At 44.1% G+C, this 20,557-nt stretch overlaps 2 long non-coding RNA genes across 2 annotated transcripts in view; both read right to left on the bottom strand.

Moving 5' to 3' along the window:
* LOC309349192 overlaps positions 1-20,557 on the bottom strand; it is a 611,395-nt gene that overhangs the window by 256,277 nt on the left and 334,561 nt on the right. The window lies entirely within an intron of this gene.
* On the bottom strand, positions 15,572-18,376 carry LOC309349181. The gene is made up of 3 exons (XR_014159803.1): positions 18,244-18,376; positions 16,375-16,431; positions 15,572-15,839 (listed from the first exon to the last, which is right to left on the bottom strand). It is a non-coding gene; the product is annotated as an uncharacterized lncRNA (long non-coding RNA).

Raw genomic sequence — 20,557 nt, 5'->3', positions numbered from 1 at the left:
CACCAACAACTGGGAAACACTGGCCTGCGAGCACTCCGATAGAACAACCTTTACCAAAGGTGTCATAGGCTTTGAAGATGCTTGAACTCAGGTCGAAAGGAAGAAACATGCTAAGAGGAAGGCACGCTTGGCAAACCCTCACCATGATCAACTCCCACCCCGAAACCTATGTCCCCATGGTGGAAGGACATGTGGATCCAGAATTGGCCTCCACAGTCACTTACGGACTCACTGTTAAAATCGTGTTCACGGAAGACAATCTTACTCAGCTACGAGTGATCACCAAAGAAGAAGACTTCCAAACTTCCAAAAGTTTTTAACAAGGGTTCATTCCTGCCAAACATGTTCATGGAAGACAATCTTACTTGTCTACGAGTGATTGCCAAAGAAGAAACTACCACACTCTCTGAATGTCCCTATTTTCCAGGGACAGTCCGAGATTTAAAGAAACCATCCCAGTTTCTGATTTGATCCTGGAATGTCCCACTTTTCCTTAGGATGTCCCTATTTTCATTGGAGAAATGTTGGAGGGTATGCAGCGTCCCCTGAGCCAAAGAGATAAGTAACTATGCAACCTTTAGAAGACATCTGAAGGCAGCCCTGTATAGTTTTATTATGTTTTTATATATATAGGAAGCTGCCCAGAGTGACTGGGGCAACCCACTCAAATGGGCGGGGTATAAATGATAAAATTGTTATTGTTGCTGTTATTGAATACGATGTCCCTATTTTCATTGGAGAAATGTTGGAGGGTCTTCACTACCACCATACCAATTCTTGGTGAGAAATTCAAGAAGTGGGTCCTCAAATGTGTGTTTGTGTTAAAGGCAGGTTTAGGCTCGAAAAGGCTGAAGACTGCTGCTCCAGTGTCTTACAAAATCTTTGGGAATCCACCCAGTTCGGTAACAACATGATGAGACTAATATATTCCTTGACAAGCACCGAGGCAGCATACCTTTTTTCCTGGATGCACACCCTCAAAGAATCTCTGCAGGAAGTTGAAAGCTTTCCCTCTTCATTATATTACTATCTTAATCCCGGCTGCTGGAGTTTGTCATAGATGTTGCTGATAATAATTACCACATCTCTTCACTGTCTAGGAGTTCGGAAGTCAGATTTCCCCTCTCCCCCACCCCCTTCCAAACTTTACATCATCCTTCTCACTTGGAAAACTCTTCCTTTCTTTATGGGCTGTCTGTTGCGAAATGCTTTAGTCATCTCCGTGCCCCCAGCCTCCCTCACATCTCCCCGTTGACTTCAAAGAGCTAGCTTGCGTGATGTGGGGTTCATCCATGACAGTGAGATTTACACAACCTGACCCTATTGTCCATTGATGTAAAGGAGGCACTTTATGGAGTCTCTGTGAAGCCGGTCGTAAAAATCCCAGCCAGCCCGGCCTGATTAATGACCAGTTGCATAGCTGATTAACATAGTCAAAAACCGTTTTGTGGGCTATAGTTGTAACACACAGGAAAATCTGCTAATTCACAAAACTGCTCCAGGCAAGCTTTACATGACCGCCCAGCGATAGACAGAACGCTTCTTGTGTGATTTTTCTTCTGTCTGGAAATGGAGATTCACTTACCAAAAATATTCTTGTGCAATAAACAAATTTAGCCCCTTGAGGTATTCCTTGTGCAGAAAATCGAATCTGGTCATCAGTGGCTTATTGTAGCAATTGCTTGTGATTAAAATTATTTATGTTTTAAAGTAGTGGGACGTTTTTCAGATTGAGGGAGGCATTCTATTACCAGCAACCTTACGGGGCCTCTATGATATAGCCATATAAGCCCATTCACCTCCCATTCTGCAGATTCAGCAGCTGTAGCCATAGGCACCAGCTCTATGGGGCTGAGGACACCTTAGCCTCCCCAAATATATTGTAACAGGGCTGAACCCCCCCACCCCGATCTTGAGCAGTTGGGCCTCCCCGCAGATGCAGTGGACCTTGTAGTCTTCTCCCGCTGCATGATGTCACACGTGTGCCTGATATCACACGGGCATGTTGGGGTCTTCCAAAGTTGGGCAGAACCCGGCGCCAATGGCTGTAGTTCAGTGGCAGAGCTCCAGGTCTGAGATTCAATTCCTGGCAACTCTTGGTAGAGCTGGGAAAGAAGAGCCCAGTCTGGAGAGATTCTGGTACCCAACACAGACAATGCAAAGTTAGATGGACTGTTGATCTGGTATATAAGGCACAGGAGGATCAAAATGATTGGGAGAAGGGTCATGACTCAGTGGCAGAGTACATACCATGTGCAAAAAGTCTCAGGTTCAGGCTTAGCATCTTCAGGTAAGGCTGAGTAAGATTCCTGTCTTACTCAGGTGCTGCCATTTAGTGAAGACCAGGGGTGTCTAACGTTTGGCCTCCAGGAGTTATTGGACTACAAATCCCATCATCTCTGACCATTGGCTATGCTGGGTGTGTGTGGCTGATGGGAGCTGGAGTCTAACCGCATCGATAGACAGTGCTGAGGTAGATAGCCCAATGATCTTACTCAATATATAAGGCAGCTGGGTAACTCAGTTGGTTGGCGTATGGTGCTGATAATGCCAAGGTTGCAGGTTCGATCCCCGTAAGGGGCAGGTGCATATTCCTGCACTAAAGGGGGTTGGACTAGATGATCCTCAGGGTCCCTTCCAACTCTAGGATTTTGATTCCTGAGCTCCTAAAGCTGGGGAAAGTTTGGTCACTGATTATGGGGCTGTATATTAAGCCTGTTTTTGGAAGTGTTGGGGGATTGGGGTGAGGGAAGACTTCTGAAGTTCCAGTTTAGTGATAAAAGTGCTGAACTGGAATCAGAAGGCGATTCCAAATAATTCTGCTATATGATATGTGTTTCTGTTTAAAGGTCAGGTAGATTTCCGGTGGTGCGTTAACATGTTTGGGCAAGAAAGCTGCAAGTAACGCTTAATCATCGCCTGTGCCAATTACATTAGTCTATATTGACTCTTGAACATTTGTGTGTGTGTTTTTTTTAAAAAAACAAACCCGGAAAGCTGCTGTTTCCAGTAATCAGATTCACTAGCCAGACACCAGCACCAGTGTTTTAGAGATTAGGGTGAAGGTGATAATCACAGGTAATGTCAGCCCAGACCCTGAGGGGATGAAGGGTGAAGGAGGTGGAAAAGAATCAACAGATAAGGGAAAGGAAGAGACACAGAGTCATCGGCTGGAAGTGTATCCTGTGTGTGTGTGTGTGTGTGTGTGTGTGTGTGTGTGTGTGTGGTTCGTAACTTGAAATGCAGAGGTGTATAAAATTATGTATGGCTAGATAAACAAGGTCCGTATAGTTAAAGCTGTGGTTTTCCCAATAGTGACGTATGGAAGTGAAAGCTGGACCATAAAGAAGGCTGATCAACAAAGAATTGATGCTTTTGAATTATGGTGCTGAAGGAGACTCTTGAGAGTCCCATGGACTGCAAGAAGATCAAACCTATCCATTCTGAAGGAAATCAGCCCTGAGTGCTCTCTGGAAGGACAGATCGTGAAGCTGAGGCTCCAGTACTTCGGCCACCTCATGAGAAGAGAAGACTCCCTGGAAAAGACCCTGATGTTGGGAAAGATGGAGGGCACAAGGAGAAGGGGATGACAGAGGACAAGATGGTTGGACAGTGTTCTCGAAGCTACCAGCATGTGTTTCACCAAACTGCGGGAGGCAGTGGAAGACAGAAGTGCCTGGTGTGCTCTGGTCCATGGGGTCACGAAGAGTCAGACACGACTAAACGACTAAACAACAACAGATAAACAAATGTTCTTCTCCCTCTCTCATAAAACCAGAACTTGGGGCCAGCCAATGAAGCTGAATTCTGGTAAATTTGGAACTGAGAGAACAAGACCGTTCTACACACAGTGCAGCAGTGATGTTGTGTCTGCCAGAATGGGGATGGAGCTGGACAAAAGGCAATGGAGAGCATTTGGATGGCAGCATCAGCATCCTGTAGGTGTGCAAGCTCCTGCACAGGGGCTTGCAAAAATGAACCCCTCCCTTTCACTTTTATGTTGGGAGGGTTGCGGAAAACTTGGTTCATTGATTCATGTTTGGCGGAAATGACGTTTGGAAGTTTGGAAGTCTTCTTCTTTGGCGATCACTCGTAGCCGAGTAAGATTTCTTCCATAAACACGGTTTTAACAATGAGTCGGTAAGTGACACTGGAGGCCAATTCTGGATCCACATGTCCTTCCACAGTGGGGACATTGGTTTTGGGGTGGGAGTTGATCATGGTGAGGGTTTGCCAAATGTGCCTTCCTCTTAGCGTGTTTCTTCCTTTCGTCCTGAGTTCAAGCATCTTCAAAGCCCATGACACCTTTGGTAAAGGCTGTTCTCCAGCTGGAGTGCTCGCAGGCCAGTGTTTCCCAGTTGTTGGTGTTTATACTACATTTTTAAAGATTTGCCTTGAGAGAGTCTTTAAACCTCTTTTGTTGACCACCAACATTACACCTTCCGTTTTTAAGTTCAGAATAGTGTAGTTGCTTTGGAAGACAATAATCAGGCATCCAAACACCATGACCAGTCCAATGAAGTTGATGTTGAAGAATCGTTGCTTCAACACTGGTGAGCATTCTCCATTATATCCACAATTCTTCTACTTTCTCCAAATCCTGCCTTATCCCAGCTATCTTTAGACATAGGCAAAGGCTCCACTCTGCATCACAAAGAACTAATAGGCTTCTTACTGACCGCAGCATGATTAGTGATAGCTCAACAGTGAGCGAACAGGATTTTGAGGGTCCTTTGGCATGGCAACCTCAGTGCCCCTCTTAACTTGGTGCTATCCAGCTTGCACTAAATCATGACAAGGCCTTCTCGGAGGTGGTTCCTTGTTTGTGACATATCATTCCTAGTGAGGTGCATCCGTCCCCCTCATTATTAGCATTCAGGAGTAATTTAAAACATCTTTGTTCACCCATATATTCATTGGCTGAAAGATACAGTTCCTGGCAGCCTTGAAATTATTAGCTGCAGGGATAGGTGACTGATTTTAAATGGTTTCAGGTGTTCTTGATGTTTCAAAATGTCTGCAAAGTCTTTATGCTTTTTATTTTTTATTGCATTGTTTTGCTGCGGGATAGACATTTAATAAATATTTTTTAAAAAACAACAACAACAACTTGCAAAGAGGTAAAGTATAAAAATTCTCCAACGCAGCACCTAATCTTCTTGGGTATTCTTTGCAAACATGTTGGGTTAGCAGGTTCCCTGCTTGCTTGTTGTTGTTGCTTAGTCGTGTCCGACTCTTCGTGACCTCATGGACCAGAGCACGCCAGGCACTCCTGTCTTCCACTGCCTCCCACAGTTTGGTCAGGCTCATGCTGGTAGCTTCAAGAACACTATCCAACCATCTCGTCCTCTGTCTTCCCCTTCTTGTGCCCTCCATCTTTCCCAACATCAGGGTCTTTTACAGGGAGTCTTCTCTTCTCAAGAGGTGGCCAAAGTATTGAAGTCTCCCTTCATGGATCACTGCCTTGCTGTGGTGAAGGGGCTTGAATAACTCAGAGAAGCTATGAACTATGCTGAGCAGGGCACCCAAGATGGACAGGTAATAGTGGAGAGTTTAGACCAAACATGATCCACCTGGAGGAGGAACCGGCAAGCCCCTCCAGTATCCCTGCCAAGAAAACTCCATGGACAAAGACAACTGCCCTGCTTGCTTGAGGCCCTGGCAAATGCCCAGCTGTACCACTTCCCGAAGCCAGTCCTAAGTGCGTAAATACCAAGTGACTCAGCCCAAGTCTAAATTTTGGCAAATCCAAAAGCAACAAAAGGAGAGATGGGAATGGTCAGTCGCCTGTGTCCAAAAGCATAATTGTTATAAACAGAGCTGGGGATTGAAAAATAAATAGACTTTCTCTGCTGCTAAGCTCCGTCAACGAGAATGGAACAATGGCCTAGGATGAGGACAGACGGCACCCCCTTCCTAAACACCACCTTCTGACGCAGCCAGGACCTCCACCACGGGGTCCAAAATGTGTAGAGCAAAATATGCATTTCTGATTGTTCCGCTCACAGTAGGTCCTGGGAACCTGGCTTACATCAGACACAGTACAGTGGTACCTTGGGTTACAGACTCTTCAGGTTACATACGCTTCAGGTTACAGACTCCGCTAACCCAGAAATAGTACCTCGGGTTAAGAACTTTGCTTCAGGATGAGAACAGAAATCATGCAGCAGCGGCGTGGCAGGAGCAGGAGGCCCCATTAGCTAAAGTGGTGCTACAGGTTAAGAGCAGTTTCAGGTTAAGAACAGACCTCCGGAACGAATTAAGTTCTTAACCCGAGGTACCATTGTATTATTGTTTTTTTAATGAGGAAATTATTTCTTCTTCAGTTAAATGTGAGTCACTCAGCTAATATAGACGGAGTCTATATTCTTATATTACTGAGTCCAGGCTCAGATGTTTTTCTTGTATCATTGTGAATTTTATTTTGCATCAGGTGCAGAGGCGTGCTAAAAGATTGGATGGATTGTATAGCAAAGCAATTTTAGGACATCGAAAGAACACAGAAAGCAGCCTTATACCGAGTTGGACCCAAGAATTAATGTTTTACATTTAAGGGCCATGAGAGCTAGTTTCCACCAGGTGGGCATTGCATGGGCAGATCCTATCTCCTTCTGCCATACCCACAAACCTACCCCTACGTGATAAATGGGAACCACACCAGGGTGAAGGCATCCTCTTTTTGAAAAAAAACCATACTTTTCAGATATATACATTTCACTGATTTTACAGTCATTTTGACATTTTGAAACTTGACTTCCTTCCCCCTCCCCTCTCTCTCCCCCCAAATTCTTTGCTTATTTATCTGTTTTGCAACACAAGAAAATCTTTAATAAAAACTAATTTAAAAAAGAGAGAGGATAAGTCAAATCCATGGAAGTGTAATCAACAAAAATCTGCCCTTATTCCCTTATGGGGGACACAAGAGCCCTTATAGAGTCCTTTGTAGGTTCTCCATCGGTCGGAGAAAATAACAGGTGCCAACCAGAGAATATTGAGAAGCAAAGCAGCTCGTAAGCCTGATCTTTATTGAACTGTTGCAACAGGGTGCTCCCTTCCAGTAAGTTTCGCCATTTCTGCATATTCCACCAGTTTTTGTATCCATTCTTCCTTTGTTGGGACTTCTTCTAGGGGTGAAGGCACCCTCCTCTGTCCCTGTGCTAGTTTGAGTTGGTTAGCTTTTCTAGTAGGGTGGTTTCCCATACATTTGGGCAAACGTGGTCCATGTTCACTCCTCTGAAAAGTATCTACAGATGGTACCTAACTCCAAGGAAGTGGTCTTACCCCCTTTTAAAGCCATCCAGGCTGGTGGCCATAACTGCCTCCTGCGGGAGCTAGTTTGACAATACACTGCTGTACTGAAGCACTTTCTTTTATCTGTCTCAAATCTTAAGAAGCATGTAAGCCCAATACTCACTGCAGATGGTGACAGCAGTCACGAAATTAAAAGACGCCTGCTTCTTTGGAGAAAAGCAATGACATACCTAGACAGCATCCTAAAAAGCAGAGACATCACTTTGCCAACAAAGGTCCGTATAGTTAAAGCTATGGTTTTTCAGGTAGTGATGTATGGAAGTGAGAGCTGGACGATAAAGAAGGCTGATCGCCAAAGAATGGATGCTTTTGAATTATGGTGTTGGAGGAGACTCTTGAGAGTCCCATGGACTGCAAGAAGATCAAACCTCAGCATTCTTAAGGAAATCAGCCCTGAAGGACAGATCGTGAAGCTGAGGCTCCAATACTTTGGCCACCTCATGAGAAGAGAAGACTCCCTGGAAAAGTCCCTGATGTTGGGAAAGATGGAGGGCACAAGGAGAAGGGGACGACAGAGGACGAGATGGTTGGACAGTGTTCTCGAAGCTACCAGCATGAGTCTGACCAAACTGCGGGACGCAGTGGAAGACAGGAGTGCCTGGTGTGCTCTGGTCCATGGGGTCACGAAGAGTCGGACACGACTAAATGACTAAACAACAACAAAAAGCCTAATGCGTGCTGTGGCTCGTTCACATCATGCACCTGGACCATTATCTTTCAGAGGCATCACTGCAATGTGCTTCAGAAGTCCATCATTTTGTAATACCCTTAGCTCCTTGATGCCGTCTTTCTTACCGGTAGGGTTTCAACACATATACTATTGGGTAATGATGGCAAACAGAAAGCTTTTCTCAGCCTGAGCTTGCAAGGATAGAAAAATATACCATTTTGTTATTTATCTCTCTGGGATTTTGGGTGAAGGGGAGGCAGGGTAAAGGTCTGTGCTGGAAAATCCCAATCTCAATTATTCATGGTAAAAGTGTACTAAAAAACCAAACCACTGGCAATTGGGTGCTGAAATCAGCCTCAGCTGAATCACATCACCTTTCCTAATGGTAGGGCCGGGTCATCTGGGAGAGGAGCCAGCATGCACAAATTCAAATCTATGATAAGCCATGACATCCATATGGGGAAATTGGCCTTGGGCAAACTGACAGCTTTTAATGGAGAACAAGGAGTGTCACCAGTGGTCATAGTAGACATTACTTGGTTAGATGGACCAACAGTCAAAATAGCATCGTGCATGTTCACTTTAAATAAGTTGGCAATCAATTTGTTTGACAAGGACATCAAAGTTTCCTATCAAACAAACATTAAAAATGGAATAGTTTTCATTGTTAACCTGGTTTCATAACTCAGGACACTCCCAATAATAATATATATATACTTAAGCCGCATTGTGCTGATTGAATACTTTATAATCTGAATATTTTTGGAATGATATTTGCCCAGCAACTGGAAAAAAAGCTTACCTTTGTGGTTATTATTATTATTATGAAGTGAAGTGATTAACTTTCTCGGCCAGAAATTAGCTCCTTTAAATATATGAGCTAAATAATTCGTGTTTTATATATAGATAAAAAAAAAACACAGATGGATATGGAGGAGGTAAAGATGTCCATTTGTCCTACTTCGCAGAGGACAGATCTCTAGTTGAAAGATGGTCCAGTAGAAGTCCAATTGAAAGGTAAGTAACAGGTTAGCTGGCCTGTCTTCCTTCCTATTCTAGTGTTTGTGTGTATCTTGTGTGTGTGCACAGGCAGATTTTATGCATATAAAAACATCCTCATTTTTTGTGATGTATTTCAGAAACACACAACTAATCACCCTAGAGAAGTAATTTTTAAAATTCCTTTGTAGAGTTTCCATTACTACTGTATTCCTTACTAGATGCCTGAGAAGTGGTAACTTCTTCTTAGACATCGGTACTTTTACTGCTTTTTAAGAATACAAGAGAGCTCCTGCTGGAACAAGCCAAACACCCATCCATTCTATTTCTCTGGTAAGATCTGAATACCTTAATTGACAAAAAAAAACAAAAAACCTTTAAGCAGTTTACAAAACCAATATAAAATGTTTGCCCAAATGCAGTTAAAACCAAACAGTAAAAACAAATTTACATAGAAATTATCGATACGGGTAAAACCAGCCAATTAAAACAGATATAAATAATAAAATTATATTTCTGGGACTCTGGCTAGAGTTGCTTAAACAAAAAATATATATTAGCAGGTGCTCCAAGCAGTGCATTGAAGGCCCCTTCCTAATATTAATCTAGTCCAGCTGCCTTTTATCTGACAAACATTTAGTAGCCAATCCGCCACAAACTAAAAAATAAGAAGTTCACAAAACCACCTTGCCGCCTCTGAACTGGAAATCCATCTGGATCTCCCCATTCAGTTTTGAAACATCATCTTGGATTAAGACGGCCATGTAATTGCACCCTGAGTCTGACCAAATCCAGGGGAACTGAAATAACATGCCCAATGCATGTTTCTGATCCGAGAAGGATTAGGAGTGACTGGAAGTGTTGTGAGAAAGCCTTTTCCCAGGAGATCTCTCGCCCAGATAGCTGACCAGAGGCCTCTTTTAGTTTGTGAACTTCCAAGGCACCTTTCAGCATCCTTTGATGTGAGCTCTCTGCTTCCTGCCATGCCAAAATACAAAAAACAACAACACCCACCCTCGCTCTCAACATTGTGTCGATGCAAATCGAACTTCTTTGGTCAACATAAACTCACCTAAGCCTGCGCTTTGAACTGCTAACACCTGGGAGACCAGATCCTTGTAGACCTTAAAGATGGGGATTTAAGAGTATGTTTGTCTAGAAGATGCTCTATTATCTCCTTCTTAGCAAGCTCTCAAGGCATCGTATTAACTTAAGCAATGGAGGAGGAGCGATTTGCTTTGAAAAGCAACACATGCCAGGAAAGAGAGTTAAAGTTCAAACTGTATCCTTTACTGCTCTCTCTCTGTGTTTAATGCAGTTGTTTGTGGGCAGGATGGATGGGGGGGGCGGTCTTCAGGCACACTATATTTGTCAGAGTCCTTAAACAAATGACTTAAGGATGGAGTTTCCAGTCTTTGGTGCAACAGAGAGAGAGAGAGAGAGACTCCTTTGTGTTTGTGGATTCAAAGCAGGCTGTTAATGATACCTGAATGTAATTACTGTTTGTTATTGCTATGTGGTGTCTTCTTAAATAAAGGAGAAGAGAGGAAAGCAGAGGGTAAACAAACTTCATGGAGACCAAGAGAACTTCAAAAGCCAAGCTAGGGCCACCCCAGAGTCCAAACACAGCTTTCCAGCTCCCAGCTCCTTAAAAAGCAACAAAAGAGTCTTGTGGCACCTTAAAGACTGATTAGCAAATTTATTATAGCATAAGGAACTTTCATGCAGTAAAGTCCCACTTCATCAGATGCATGAAGGCATCGTCCTGAGTTGCAGGCACACATTTAGCCACATATACAAGGCATGGTTGGTTGGCTGAAATTGCAAGCCGTGAGGTCAGAGGAAAATGAAATGCAAAAGACTACAGAGAGTAATAATTATGTACTTAACAGTGGTAATTTGCAAAAAAATTAAATTTAAAAATGTTAATTTTAATTTAAAATCCTAAACAGCCTCGGGCCAGTATACCTGAAGGAGCATCTCCACCCCCGTTGTTCAGCCCAGACACTGAGGTCCATCTCTGAGGGACTTCTGGCGGTTCCCTCACTGTGAGAAGCGAAGTTACAGGGAACCAGGCAGAGGGCCTTCTTGGTAGTGGCACCTGCCCTGTGGAATGCCCTCCCATCAGATGTCAAAGAGATGAACAACTATGTGACATTTAGAAGGCATCTGAAGGCATCTGAAGGCAGGAAGTTTTTAATGACTGGTGTTTTAATGTACTTTTAATCATTTGTTGGAAGCAGCCCAGAGTGGCTGGGGAAACCCAGCCAGATGGGTTGTTGTTGTTGTTGTTGTTGTTATGATTAATTTATTTATACACTGCCCATCTGACTGGGTTGCCCCGGCCACTGTAAGGTAATCATGAATGGAGTTGTTCTAGGGGTGAACCAATGGAGGAAAAAACTGAATAATATTATAATTTTAGAATATCTAACCGTGAAGATACACAGAATGAAAGGGTTTAAGCTCAGTGAGAAAGAGGAGGATTGGTTTGAGAAGATATTGAATTATTTGGGTAGGTTTGAGCAATTTGGGGCACTTAAAATGTTAAAAGTTAAATAAACCTTGTGGATGGAGGAGAGTTAACATATATAAAATTGTACATATGGTTAATTTGAATATGTTACTATTGATTATGTATACCCAATGTATCAGCCGCCTTGGGGTTTCACTGTTTGTGTTTTGGTTGTTGGTAAAATAAAATAAAATAAAATAAAATAAAATAAAATAAAATAAAATAAAATAAAGTGAATGGAGTTGTTCTGCCTCATGTCTATCTTTGCTTCTTCTGATGGCCTGGTTTGTTAGATCTAGCCGCAGTTTCCAGAACCTTTTTTCCCCTTTTCATGCTGTCATCCCTTTTAGCAGTGTGTTGCATTTTTTTCCATGCCTTTAAAGTTGCACTTGGATTACTTTCTGTTGTCACTTTAGGCGCTGGGCCAGCTGAACAGAGGCTGAACTGGAGATATAAATTTCACTTTCGTGTGCACACGAGTTGCACAAACCCTGAACTGTAGAAGCCTTCTATCCAAAAATGACATAAAATAATAATTGGTTTGTCCAATCCTTTACATGTCAGCGATGGAACTCGTGACTATTAGGAAGCAGATTTTAAAGAAGCCAATATTTATTCAATTTCCCAGTGCGCCTCGTGGCCCGAAAGATTGGGGAGACTTCTGGTCTAGGTGCACACTGTACAGCTTGAATATCTGTGGGCTTCTCCAGATATCAAGCTGAACATGCCTAGGGGATTTGAAAAGATGCTTGAGGGCAGAGGAAAACTGCAGCAAAAGCTAGGTAAAGGTAAAGGGACCCCTGACCATTAGGTCCAGTCGTGGCCGAATCTGGGGTTGCGGTGCTCATCTCACTTTATTGGCCGAGGGAGCCGGCGTACAGCTTCTGGGTCATATGGCCAGCATGACTAAGCCGCTTCTGGCGAACCAGTGCAGCGCACGGAAACGCTGTTTACCTTCCTGCCGGAGTGGTACCTATATATCTACTTGCACTTTGACGTGCTTTCAAACTGCCAGGTTGGCAGGAGCAGGGACCGAGCAATGGGAGTTCACCCCGTTGCAGGGATTTGAACCGCCGACCTTCTGATCGGCAAGTCCTAGGCTCTGTGGTTTAATCCACAGCGCCACCCGTGTCCCCAGAGCAGTTTACAAGTCACTAAAATAAATATATAAATGACCAGCTCAGACTTAAAGACACAATTCAAAAGGAAAATGGACTAGGAGGGAGGAGCAAAAGCTAGGCCTGCTATAAAGCTTTATTGAAAAGTAGTCAGGTTTGGAGTCATTTGCTTGGAAATTCCTGCCCCCCGGGGAACATGATCTTGGTAACTTCAGTTCCACTAGCCATGTTGTAACAGCCGCAACGCAGGCCTAATCCTGCATCCCATTTTATGGGTGTTGCATGTGCAACAGTATTCTTAGACTCCAAGGAGAACTACTGGTTTCTAACCGACAGATGTATTGCAGCAGGACTTCAAACGATACAGTGACATGTGCAGAGAAAGGGAGATCATCTGCACACATTTACACCGAGAGGGGAAAATCGAGTGCTGTTTTACAACTGGAGCAATATTCCGAGAATCAAATCCACCGAGGGATAAAGTGAGCCCAGACTGTAAAGTGAGAAAAGGGGGAGGAAAAATGAAAATGTTCCATAGGCTTTAAAGGTCTCGGAATTTTAATGCAATCTAATTTGACTGGCTGTGCTGTGGTCAAGGCTTTGGCGCTAGAGACAATGGAGAGGGAGGTTGCCAGCCCTGGCCCCAGAGAGTGCTCTGGTAACTTTTTGAAATGTTGCAGGATCTGTTTTTAAAGATACAAGAGCCTTCGCAAACTCTGAAGCTTGTAACATAGAGTGGTAGGGGACAAAATCTAGACTTGGAACTTGTATCAATGTTTAGTAGTTTCACGGGGAAGGGCGGTGTAACATCTGCCTTCGATGCAGAAGGCATCCAGATGGACCCCCAACATCTTCATGTGGGCATTAGAATGTCTCTCTTTTTAAACCCCTGGTAAGTAGAGGTAAAGGGACCCCTGACCGTTAGGTCCAGTCGTGGCCGACTCTGGTGTTGCGGCACTCATCTTGCTTTATTGGCTGAGGGAGCCAGCGTACAGCTTCCAGGTCATGTGGCCAGCAGGACTAAGCCGCTTCTGGCAAACCAGAGCAGCGCATGGAAACGCCGGTACCTATTTATCTACTTGCACTTTGACGTGCTTTTGAACTGCTAGGTGGGCAGGAGCAGGGACCGAGCTCACCCTGTTGCGGGGATTCGAACCACTGACCTTCTGATCAGCAAGTCCTAGGCTCTGTGGTTTAACCCACAGTGCCACCCACTTCCCGCTTTGATCTATAGGCTACCACTAAAACGAGGCTGCATTTTATGCTGTACTCTAACTTATATTTTAATCAATTGTTTGTTGGGGTTTTTGTTTTTTTGTTTTTGTTTTGTTCTTAATATTTTTACTGTATTTATATCCGGTGTTAGCTGGCCTGAGCCCGGTTTTGGCCGGGGAGGGCAGGGTATATTATTATTATTATTATTATTATTATTATTATTATTATTATTATTATTATACCTTCCACACCCAACAGAGACTTATCCATTTGTAATCTTGGAGTCAAGTCTACAAATCATGTCTTCTTCCCAGAGAGCACACATTGTGATGGGATCATAAAGACCGACCTCAATGCTGTTGTGGGTGGGAGCGATTGGAAAGCCACTACAACCCGACTGGTGGTCCCTTGAGGTCTTGGAGTCTTAACACGCAAGCTGGCCTTATAGCTACAACATCCAGGGTAATTTCTGCCATTTCCCCCTGCATCCCTCTCTGCCACCTGATTAGAAGATTTGGTGAACTTTAAAGCTTGCCACAATTTTGTGACCTTTTAATTGGTTCTAATAAGTGTATTGCTCAACTGCAGATTTTTGAGTTCTCCCCACCCCACCCGAGGTTTTCTATGGACCAACATCATTACATTTTTTTAAAAACCCTGAGACATGGTCCCTGCAGCCAGTGATTTTGATGAGTTGCATGCTGCCTCAGGGACCATACAGTTGAAAAGCAGGATGAGAATACTGTAAATAAATAAAAAATATAAACTTCACATCTTGGAAGGTGGACTGCACAACTTGATGTTATAATCCTGGATAAGGAACAATGCCTTTAAGGTTTGGGGTGGGGGAATTACGCTCTAACAAAATGTTTTGTTATTGTATTGAATGTCAAATTCGGATCACATCCTGGGGTAAATGCTCAGTGTTTATTCAAACTCCATGCTGTTTCCATAAAAATTGGGATGTCTGGACAACGTCACTTGCCTTCGCATCTGGCTGAGATGTAGCAAAGCAACAAAAAGATACTCGCTTTAGCCAGCCGTTGGGCTTATCCACACTTAATTTTCTTCTGCTCTTTCCAGGTGTACGCTTTAAAGCTCAACTGGAGCAAACAGCAATCCAAGGAAGACCTGAATTGATGTTTGCTCCGACTGAGCACTGAAGAGCAGGTTTTCATGGGGGAAAGCTCTAGGGCAAACAACCCCCAAACACTGAGCTTTTAAGCGCAGGGATGTGCCTGGAAAGTGCAGGGCAACAAATAAATGTATATAAATAAGCCCACTGTCACAAATGAGGATTGTTGTTGTTTAGTCGTGTCCGACTCTTGGTGACCCCATGGACCAGAGCACGCCAGGCACTCCTGTCTTCCACTGCCTCCCACAGTTTGGTCAAACTCATGCTGGTAGCTTCGAGAACACTGTCCAACCACCTCGTCCTCTGTTGTCCCCTTTTCCTTGTGCCCTCCATCTTTCCCAACATCAGGGTCTTTTCCAGGGAGTCTTCTCTTCTCATGAGGTGGCCAAAGTATTGGAGCCTCAGCTTCATGATCTGTCCTTCTAGTGAGCACTCAGGGCTGATTTCTTTAGGAATGGATAGGTTTGATCTTCTTGCAGTCCATGGGACTCTCAAAAGTCTCCTCCAGCACCATAATCCAAAAGCATCAATTCTTTGGCGATCAGCCTTCTTTATGGTCCAGCTCTCACTTCCATACATTACTACTGGGAAAACTCTAGCTTTAACTATACGGACCTTTGTTGGCAAGGTGATGTCTCTGCTTTTTAAGATGCTGTCTAGGTTTGTCATTGCTTTTCTCCTGGTTTATGTTAAAGGGTGGTTGAAGAGCAGAGAGGTAGCTCAGTTGGTTAGAGCGTGGTGCTGATTATGCCAAGGTTGCAGGTTCGATCCCTGTCTGGGACAGCTGCATCATCCTGCATTGCAGGGGGTTGGTCTGGATGATCCTCAAGGTCCCTTTCAACTCTACAATTCTATGATTCCATCTTAAGGGAGTCCCTGAGGTGGAGGAACAGAGGGACAGGGCTCTTGGGTTCACACTGGCAGAGTGCAAGGTAACCTGGCAACTTTTTCCTTATTTCTCCCTCCCACCCCATCCTTCTCTTTGCTGGCCACCAGAAACAGCTGAGAGATGGGGGTGAAGTCATGATGCTTGCTTCCCACCAGGTGGGTTGCTGTTGCAACAATTTGCAATTTGGTTCTGGCAGATCCTGCCAATGCAGTGCAGTGATTCAAATGTCAGGCTCCAATACAGAAAACGCTCGTTCCGATCTCTATCCAGCTTTAAAGGCCACAGGCTAGATCTGAGCAAATCACTCAGACTGCTTACACCCTAACCCATTTGTAGTACCCAAAAAACGTAGTTTTTTCTCTCTCTACCAGGAATCATTCATTCTCAAGCTCAACATGCTGCTTTCAATCTAGATTGATTCCAGATCCTGCCAATCCACAAGGGTGAGTGTCGTTAATTGTTTGGAAACCCTTCCCATGGTTAGTTTATCCATGGATGTAAGCTAGCCTTCCTAATGCTTACCCAGGATGGGGACAAGATGAAGATGGTAGCCAGGTTTCTTCAACACGCAGTGAGGATCTGTGAATGTTATGCAGCAGTATTTTGATTGCTAGATTTTGCTGAGCGATTTTATTGCACTGCACCTTTCAGAACTTTGTCTATACAGTGGTACCTCTGGTTACAGACGCTTCAGGTTACAGACTCCACTAACCCAGAAATAGTACCTCAGGTTAAGAACTTTACTTCAGCATGAGAACAGAAATCATGTGGTGGCAGTGGGGGGCCCCATTAGCTGAAGTGGCACCTCAGGTTAAGAACAGTTTCAGGTTAAGAACGGACCTCCAGAACGAATTAAGTTCTTAACCCGAGATACCACTGTATGCCAATAAAGGCTGGAGATTGAAATTGGGTTAAACCACAAATTTTCATCTTTGCACATGCCCTGGGTGAATGAAAAAAGACGCTGTGATTGTGATCTTAGTATACACCCACCTACAAGTCATTGGGCAAGTGTACATACACTCTCCCAATTTATCTGGTCCCCCTACATTTGTTTTCAGTGTGCAATGAGCTTTTACTTTCAGAATGAAACCAGCTTCTCAAGAGGCTTCTGTCACAGTGTCCTGTTGCGCCAGAAGGGGTTTAGTCATGCTGGCCACAAGACCCGGAAAACTGTCTGCAGACAAATGCTGGTTCCCTTGCCCTGAAAGCAAGATGAGCGCCACACCCCATAGTTGCCTTTCACTGGGCCTAACCATCCAGGGGTCCTTTGCCTTTACCATTACCTTTATTATGCAATGTATCTAGACTGGCTGTGGACTATGTAGAAAAATACCAAGTGCTGGGTCTCCACTGATTCTAGGATAAAATGCTGTGCATTTGCAGCCACGATGTAGAGCTATGATTTCTCCAAATCATCACTAAGCAAAACATCACACCGGGTGACCTGTCTAAGTCTAGGTAGTTCTGTAGTAGAACTACGTAAATTGTATAGAAAATTATTTATGTATGCTACTACAGCAGGAAGAATGTTACTTGCCCAAAAGTGGAAAGAAGCAGAAGTCCCAGAAAAAGAAGACTGGATACAAAAACTTAAGGAATATGCAGAAATGGCAAAACTTACCGGAAGAATAAGAAATCAAGATAACAAACTTTTAATAAAAGAATTGAAATGGTTTATTGAATATTTACAGACAGATTGTAAACAGATAAAAACATTAGCAGGATTAATGTAATAACCTGCAGTTTTATAAGAGTATATATTTACAGTAGATAAATAAATGAGCAAGTTAAATAAACTTGGATATGCAGAAGATATTAATAAATTAAGTTAAGTAACCGCAGAAAGAGGGGGAAGGAAGTCAAAATTTGGAAATGTTAAATCGAGTGTAAAACTAATGAAATGTATAAATTTGAAAAAAAAATATAAAACTATTTTAAAAAAGGAATTCAAGAAGTCTAGAATGGAGTGGTCAGTGCAGGCTCCTGAGAAATCCAGCTTTCTTTTTATTTCTTTAAATGACTCCTAACAAGTTTCTTGGCATTATGGTTGGGAAGAGATGCTGCGGAAGCATGTGCAATTCCTACTGAAGCCTGAGAAGTGCCTGAATAAGATTCCTAGTAGCTTATTTCAGGACTAAATAGAGGGGGGCAAAGTCCTCGGTCTCCACTGAATCTAAAATAAAACTCATAAAATCATAGAATTGTAGAGTTGGAAGTAACCCCCAAGGCTAATCTAGTCTACCCCACCCCCCGCAGTGTCCAACGTGGAGCTTGAACCCACAGCCCCTGAGATTAAGAGTCTCGTGCTCTACCGACTGAGCTATCCAGTTATGTATACATAAGCATTCAGTTGGAAGGTGAGTCCTGTCTGACTGAGCCCTAACCTACCTTACAGGGTTGTTGGGAGCCAAAATTCTGCCCCGAGTTCCTCGGGAGAAAGGTAGCACATAGATCTAAAGGCAGCATGTACTGTAGATCTGCCGTTCTGCACCCTCTCCAAATGGCAGCTTCTTCTTTCCTTCTAGGGCGCCCTGCCAAACCCCTGTTCTTCCCCGCAGCAAATCAAGAGCTATCACCGGCGGGTAACAACTTGCAGACACAACTCACTGGCTGGAAAATGTTCCTGACAGCAACAAGGAAGCTCACATTATCCATCCCTCGTATCCGTGAAAAAAGCTTAAATCAGGTACGCCACAGAGCTGGGTTTACTGATCAAAGCAAATTCATTCCAGACAAAAACAGAAAGGAGGCTCAATTATTTCCTAGTAGGGCTTAATGGGCTGCAATTGAGGAGAAGCATTTTTATGAATTAAGGGGTTGAGTTATGGTGATCAATGAGGTGCCAATCAAAGGGCCCTTCCTCCCAGGCAGGTGATAAAGGGCGCTTGCTACAGTGCAGCTGAAACCACATGAAATGACCTTGACTCTAGTTAGCAACTGGAAGGATGCCAAGTCAGTCATATTCCATATTAGCACAGCAGATGTGAGGGTGCTGGTCCCTTGAAGCTTAATTATCGGTGCTGCTTACTATCCCGGTTGCTAGTGCAGGACCATCAATGGGCACACTAGTTCAAGGTGTGTAACAATTACTGCTGAATTTGCTTCTGATACTGCAGTCCCCAGTATTTACCCAGTTATGGCCAATATGCCCTCATTGGCCAGATTAGGACCTTTGCTGGACACAGGTTGGTCCATGTTCACCCTAAGCCCTCTTGAGGCATTATAACTAGGGGTTCAGCCAACACACGAGGGAAGAGCAATGGGAACAAGTGTGTAGATCTTGCTCTGTTACTATTCTGGGTTCTTTCCGCTCTGGTTTAGGGTACGATTGCTGTTCTGCTCAGGGCTTGCTTGCTGGAATTTTGTTGCCCAAGGTGAGACCAGGATGCTGGAGAGCCAGTGTGGTGTAGTGGTTAGAGTGTGGGACTAAGACCTGGGAGACCAGGGTTCAAATCTCTGCTCTGCCATGAAAATTAGTGGGTGAACTTGCAGGGACGGAGGAAGGGGGGGGTGCAGTGGGTGATCGCTTGCAGAGGGATTTTGAAATTAGGCTAAGCGCTGAAGGTTGATCACCTCTCATGTGGAGCCGAGCCTGTTGACATTTCTTACTGAAAGGTGCAATGGGGAGTGAGAGCAGTGTCAGTCTGGGTGGGGCAGGCATGCAAGTGAAAAATGAAGGCACTCTATGCTCCATCAAGCATCACAGATGAGCAAGGGATGCAAGAAATGGACAGTGCCCTTTTGATATTGTGAGGATGTCAAAGAGCCAGATAAAATGGCCAAAAGGAGAGGGAGAATCCATGGTTGAGGGTGGTGTCCCCTCCTGTCCCAGCCGCCCTTTCACAGGGGCAGAGTGCCTTCTTAGTAGTGGTGCCCACCCTGTGGAACACCCTCCCACCAGATGGCAAAGGAAAAAACAGCTACAGTGGACACTCGGGTTGCGAACGTGATCCATGCGGGAAGCACATTCGCAACCCGCAGCGCCGCGTTTGCGCACACATGGATTGCGATTTGGTCTTCTGCGCATGTGCAAAGCATGATTTAGCACTTCTGCGCATGCACAAGCGCCAAAACCCGGAAGTAACCTGTTCCGGTACTTCCGGGTTCAGCGCAGTGCACAACCCGAAATCGTGCAACTCAAAGCATCTGTAACCCAAGGTATGACTGTACCAGACTTTTAGGAGACATCTGAAGGCAGCCCTGTTTAGGGAAGCCTTTAATATCTGAAGGACTATTGTATCTTAATCTTTTGTTGGAAGCCACCCAGAATGGTTGGGGAAACCCAACCAGATGGGCAGGGTATAAGTAAATTATTATTATTATTATTATTATTATTATTATTATTATTATTATTATTATCTCCATTAAATTGCACAGCTTTTATCCTGACAGTTCTGCAAGAGGACAGTGGTTGCTGGTTATAGAGGTCTGCCTGTCGAGAAGATCCAAAATCAGGCACCCCTATGCATACATCCCCAGAGTTTTGCTTTGTAATTTCCGTTTTTCCTTTCCGACTGAAATTTCACCAGAACTGGGGTGGGACAAAGGCTTAAGGTAATTCCTGGAATCACAATTAAATCCAGCCAGTGGGGGCACATAAGGTCTGGGGGAAATCCCACTGGGATTTCAGGTAGGATTCAATCACGTACCAGCAAACTGAGGTCTCGGAATCAGAGCTGATCTGGAGGTCTTGCACAACGAC

This window comes from Podarcis erhardii (assembly GCF_964252035.2).
Source record: "Podarcis erhardii genome assembly, chromosome: 8".
Lineage (NCBI taxonomy): Eukaryota > Metazoa > Chordata > Lepidosauria > Squamata > Lacertidae > Podarcis > Podarcis erhardii.
Note: the sequence above shows the minus strand (reverse complement) of the source record. Positions and strands in the feature narration are given on the sequence as shown.